Raw genomic sequence first — 6,437 nt, forward strand, 5'->3', positions numbered from 1 at the left:
CTAAAAATGCAGTCATACCAGCAGCAAGGAGAACAGCCAAAATTCCACAGGTACCATGTGCAACACCACTCTCAGCAGCCAGTCCCACTCCAGCCAGCATCCCCCCTTGGACTGCAAGATGCACTAAAGGAAATAAAATGGGTTTGCTGGGGCTCAGACTGAGGGGTATTTCCACCTCTGTGCACCAACAAACCAAACAAGAGGAAAGCCTGGCCTCCTCCTCCTGCCACCCAAAAGCCACTGGGATTTGGATAAAGGAACCAGGAGACAGATAAAGGGTTTTTTAGGGGTGTTGGGCAGGAAAAACTCCTGCTGACTGAGTCTGACAAGGCTTGGATGTAAAGAAGCTTTATTTTATTGTATCCACTTGACAAATAAGCATAATAACTGAGTTATGAAGGCCAGTGGTTTCAGCTCAGGGGTGAACATCTCCTGCAGGATGGAGCATTTTTTGGATCCCACTCCATCCCTCAGATCTTAGACCCAGCAATGGTCCCTTTGGTGGCTCCTGCCAGAAAACAACACTCAGGGAATTGTGAGATGAGCCAAGAGATTCTGTATTGTCACCTAACTGCACTGCCATCAAAACCAGCAGTTTCAGTGTAAGCAGACTTAGATCACATCTCCAAATAATTTTGCAATTCAGCTCAACCAGTTCACAACCACCATAAAGAGAAGTTCATTGATTTTAGTGTCTTAATGAGTAAAATTATGAGAATTACCTCAGAATGGCATTTATATCTGAGCAGTATGATGTTTAATTTAATGGAGTACTTGTTGCATTCCCTTACCTCACCCTAGTTTGCAAGCCAATGGAAAAGTAATCTGATTTAAAGCCCTCTGATGTATGTCCTCTCTGCAGTAAAAACACAGGTCCTGTAAGTCTCCTCGTGTTGCAGGAGAACATAAAATGCCAGTTCTGCAAATGAAAGTCACTACAATCAGCAGTAAAAGCTCACATCTCTTTTCATGTGTTCTCTGATTTTGTATAAAAAGGAACAACAGGCAAGTTACCCACTTGCACAATTACTTTAATGGGTGGAGAACAGAATTCTAAGTTTACATTAATCAGGTAATTTGGCACATCTTACTTCTACAAGGAGTTATTATTAATAAGTCTGAAAATGAACCAGTAAGTCTGGAAAATTAATTTTTCATTTATTTTGCTATTGCTTCCAAATTAAACTCTGCACCTCATCGTTGTAATTACTTCTGAAAGCTCATAAATATTTCATTATTTTTGTTATTGTTTTATGTTCACCAACAAACATTAGAGACACTGAGTCCATTGTTTAGAGCTTCAGGTTTCCCTGTAAACTTATTCTGCAGCAACATCTGCTATGGTGGCCATAATAAAAAACAAAGCAGGGCATGCTGCTGATTACTGGATCCTTCAGAGCCTCTCAGACACCAAAATATTCACTTAAACTCTACCAGAAATGTGCCACAGACCATGGAAAGGCTCCCTGCTTCAGCCTGGGATCAAGTGCTGTATTTGGTTTCTCCACCTCTCCTGGAGGATCAGATACAACCTAATTTTTATATCCTCAAGTTTCCCTCCAAAGCTGCAAAATAATAATAAATTGTATTTATTATAAAATATATTCATGAATGCAGCTCCTCCTTTTGCTGCCCCAATGTTTTTCTTGCTACAAACCCACAGGACGTGTGGGATCTCTCTTATTTTCCTTACTCTGCATGAACTCCACCTGGAGGCAGCAGACACAAAACCCCTCCAAAGAAAGGAAATTATTCCACATGATTTTTGGTAACACTTCAAAATCCTTCTCAGCTGGAAACCTTGCCTACCATCAGTTCACATTCAAGAGTGTTTAACATCCAAGCCCCATTACTGATAAACTTGAGCTCATTAATGTTGAATCAGAGCAGAGAAAGGAAGGATTGAGCCAGGTGAGCTGGTTTGTTCTAAAGTCACCAGTATATCTGTGGGTAGTTAATTAATCAAGGGGATTCATTTTCAATTAAAGCAGTGGCTGTTTGCTCTTTCTCCATTCTCTGCATTATTTCTCTGTGGTCCCCATTAAGCACATGAGATATATTGTATAATACATGTCTGTATAATCCACCTCCAATTTCCCATTAGTCTCAGCACACCCAAACCTATTCACACTTTAAATAAACTTTCCAAACCTCTGCTCAAGCAGGCAGTGACTGGCAGGAACTGTGAATGTCACCTGCTGCCTTGCCCAAAGTTCTCAAATCAAATTTCAGCCTTCCACTTAGCATACAACAACACCCAAGATGTTCTGAGGAGTTTGAACATTCAGTTCCCAAGCTGCTGCAATAAAAATCCCTCTTTGGGGAGCAGAGTAACAGCAGCATCTCCTCAGTTCTCATATTAAAACAAAGGCCAAAAAACTGCTTTAATTTCTACAAAGCTACCTCAAATTATCCAAAGGGCTTCTCTGGATTCACACCTGCTAAATGCAGAGCAGATGATTTAAAAATCTCCTCTCCCCACCATCACTTTCCATCTGTGCAACTCTTACAAACTGGAACAGGTTTAGAAAGAGAACAAAATAAAATACAGCCTATTACTGTAGGCTTTATAAACACAGCCTGTCATGCTACAAATTTTATAGAGACCATCAAAATTCCAGGTCTTTCCTGTGTTTTCTTTAAAGAGAAAGAAGGTTCTTCATTAAAGAAGAATTCTCTTCTTCAAAGAGAACTTTAAATGTCCAGAGAGGACCAAACTGCTGCTGGATGTGCTCAGAGTTATTTATTTGTGTGTTGCAGGACAATAAGCCCTTTTAAAAGGGTTACATTTTAATTTAACAACTTCATTTAACTATTTGGAGCTCCTGTTGGAGTTGATATTTTCCCTGAATCTCAAATTAGTTCACAAACCTTAAGACCCTGACACCTTTCAAACTGAACCCTCTTTGCAATATAAATTAAATATAAATATAAATGTAATAACAGCCTCACCAAGATCCCCATCCCTGGGCAGATCACCCAGAATCTCTTTTGGAACCAGGAACCAGCAGAAGGCACCTCAGCCAAAGAATGCCACACAAGAGATGTCAGCCAGAAACCCTCTTACCTCCCAACACCTGCTCATAGAAAGGCTAATTTTTTGGATTTATATGATTTTTAATATTTTGCTAAACGTTCTCAAGTCATTAGAAGCAGGCTGAGATAAGGGTGGGAGAAAGAAGGATATCTCTGCCTCTGTCTTACAGCCTTCCTTAACACAACAGAACCAGTGCAGGAGGTTATTGAGCTCTTCCTTCAGCAGCCTCAGTCATAAAATAAATAAATGTCTTCCACTCAAGCTCTGGTGTAGTCAATATTATCTGCTTGGCTCATCACATGGCTCAGCCTCGGGCAAGAGGACAATTGGGTTTTTCTCTTTTCCCCTTTTTCTTCTCCCTGGCTGTGTTTTAGCATCCCTGCCTTCTCCAGTGCAGCAGCACTTTTCAGCTTCTCTCACTTGTCCCAAATCGACTCAGCTAACTGCTCCCCACCCAAGCAGGCAAATACAAACACAGATACAAACCAGGCATGAAGAAAGAGCCACTGAAAGGTAATTTGGGCTTTCTCTTTCCTTGCACTTGCTCATCCTCAGAGTTTTGAATAAGAAGTTTTGAACACAGACCAGCTTCCTGAAAGTCTCCTTTCTAGATGTTTCTAAATCTAGTTCAGACTCTCCTTTTGGAGTGAAAAGGGGGGAAGAAAAGGGAAATTTTTGTGCATGGGAAAATTATTTAAAGCACCTAATAGCTCTGTAAGGACACAGAAACCTCTTGCTTTCTACATATTTGGAGGTCAGGGTTTCTACATAGTACCACCAGGAAAACTATTTTGCACAAAACCTTTCCTTAAAGATTTCTGGATTCCACGTTTTCTATCACACCATCTGTATCTGAGCCCTAATAATGGTTCTGGCAGCTCCAAAACCTTAATTTCATTCACCATTAGATTTCATGCTAGGAACAGACTCCAGTCAACAGCTTTGAAACAAACTGGTTTGTATTACCCAGTGTTTGTGAGGGAGCCCTTTGCTCTATTCCCCTCCGTGTTTGAACAAAAAAATTCACTTTGCAGCTCTGGGGTATGTCCCTGGTTCACTGAGTGGTGATAAAGCCCAGGCTGCAGGGAACTCCTGGCACATCCAAACAGGCAGCAGAAAAATGCAGCGATTTTTTTCCTTCTCCCACTGCTGTTCCAGTTAACAACATGAGATCTTGATCAGGAGAGCCAAGAGAAATGTTATCAGTGATTCCAGGGAGACAGTCAGCTAAGGATCTGACATTATCATCAGAGTAGTGCAGATTGCACTGGCTGAAGGAGGAGCACAAAGGCACCAGGGAGATGCCTGCAGGAGGCAAAGGAGCAGCTGTGGCACTCAGGCTGCCCTGCAGTGCTGTCCCCTGGATGCTCTGCAGCATCTTCACTCACAGCCCTGCTGTGCTCAGTGCCCCCTCAGCCCATGCAAACCCTCCCTTGGAAAAGCTTTCCCTCCTCTCCCTGTGCAGCTCCTGCTTCCATCCCTTTGCTCTGGGCTCCTCCTGAAGGAGGCTGCCAGGCTTCATGCTGTAAAACCTTCCTGCAGCAGAACCTTTGTCACATCTTCCAGCTCACAACATGCTGTGATTCCACCAGATACCTCCAGAATTCATCTCACAGAAAATGGCTCCACCAGCCAAAAGCAAACACTCTGTGCTGCAGCAGTGCAGAGGGAGTCAGCCCAGACCCAGACATGTTAATAAACCCTTTAACCAGGGCATAGCTGGGAAACTCCAAATGAAAAATCATCAGTTTAAGTCAATCTGAAAGTAGCAATCACTGAGCTACAGCATTTATTGGTAGAAGATAGCAATCTTCACATCATCATCAAAGGGAGAGAATGAAGTGTGGCTCTGGGTGTCTGGCACCTCCTGAGCCACAAAAAAAAGACCAACATCCCCAGCAGGAGATAAGGTGTTATCACAGGTGCTCCACAGGAAATAAAAAGCAATCCCCACTGGTTTTCAGCCAGCATCACTCTGAAAGGAGGAGATCCCATTCCCTCCTGAGGCAGAATGGAGCTGTCTCTGCCTTCTGTGAGAGCATCTCATGACTGATGAGGGCTCAGCTTGGTATGGGATCACAAGATATGTCCTGACCCATCAAAGCATTTTAGCACACAATTATAGAAACCCATTCAGTGTCTGAAAAATGAGGGGAAGTCATTTGTCTCCTCCTGTTATCAAGCAGCAAAGGCAGGGCTCTATCTCCTTCCATTTAAACACACATTATCTCACAAGTCTAAGTGCTGGATAAGCAATTCATAACAGAGAGAGCAGAAATTCCAAGATACTACCACAAGAAGTATCTAATCCAAGGAATAAAATACAGGTTTTGGTGGCACAACTAAAACCTGACTGTCTGCTGTTATGTAAAGCAGGTTTTGCTTTTAAACCTGCCTGAGGGCAACAGAGCAGAGCAATGCAGATCTGCTCATATCAGCCTCAAAATGAGCCCAGTATTTCAGGCAAAAGACTCTTAACCTCCTTAAGTGCCCATTGATCATTCTTAGTATCACTTATTTCATTGATGTGTTGTGTTCAGAATGCAGCTGTGGTGAAATAAATAATTTTAAATATACACTGAAGTGCAGGGTGGGAAGGCCAGAGGAAAAAACCAAACCTGGAATACAAAGACATTTCACATCTTGTGCTGCTTTCCTGTCTCCCATGTGAGTATTGGTGCTGTGCAATCACAAGCCTTCACTTAATTAATGCCCTAAACATCCAGAATGTATTTTTGAAAACAGCAGAACTACAATCTCCTTCCATCTTCAAAGGGCTTTGTGATGAACCTGGACCAGATTCAAAAGCAGCTGGTTGGTTATGGGCTCACAGAGATTGATGTTTAAATCACATTTCAGTAAAAAAGACACCATACTAAGAACACATGCAACGTTTTCATTCCATAAAATTCTTTGTAATTTACTGAATTGGTCACACACAAACGAGCAGATGTTGTTACAACACAGATAATTTTAGTTCAGTTCCAGATAAGGAATGAAAATGTGCATTTAAAATCTCAGTGAATGATTTCAGAAATGAATATTAACAACACTAAACCTCTGCCCCACACCTGCCTGGCCCCAGGGACCCAGGTGTGCTCGTGGCACAATGTCTGAGTTCCACAACACAGAAAGGTTTGCTGAGCCCTGCCAGCATGTTCTACATCACTTTCATTTATTGCATTTTAACCAGATGATCTGTTTAAAATTGAGATACAGCCTCTGCACCTCCCAGCTCTAAAGATCTCCCCTTTATTTTTTATTTATTTTATTGTTCAAGCAGCTGTACCTTTGTGGCACAAGCCACATGAGGAGGTAATTAAATGCCACAGAGTTTGAAATCCTGGAGATAGGCAATTAAATTTAATAATAATGCTGGAATAACACATGCACAACATCA

Source organism: Oenanthe melanoleuca, chromosome 14 (assembly GCF_029582105.1).
Source record: "Oenanthe melanoleuca isolate GR-GAL-2019-014 chromosome 14, OMel1.0, whole genome shotgun sequence".
Taxonomy (NCBI): domain Eukaryota; kingdom Metazoa; phylum Chordata; class Aves; order Passeriformes; family Muscicapidae; genus Oenanthe; species Oenanthe melanoleuca.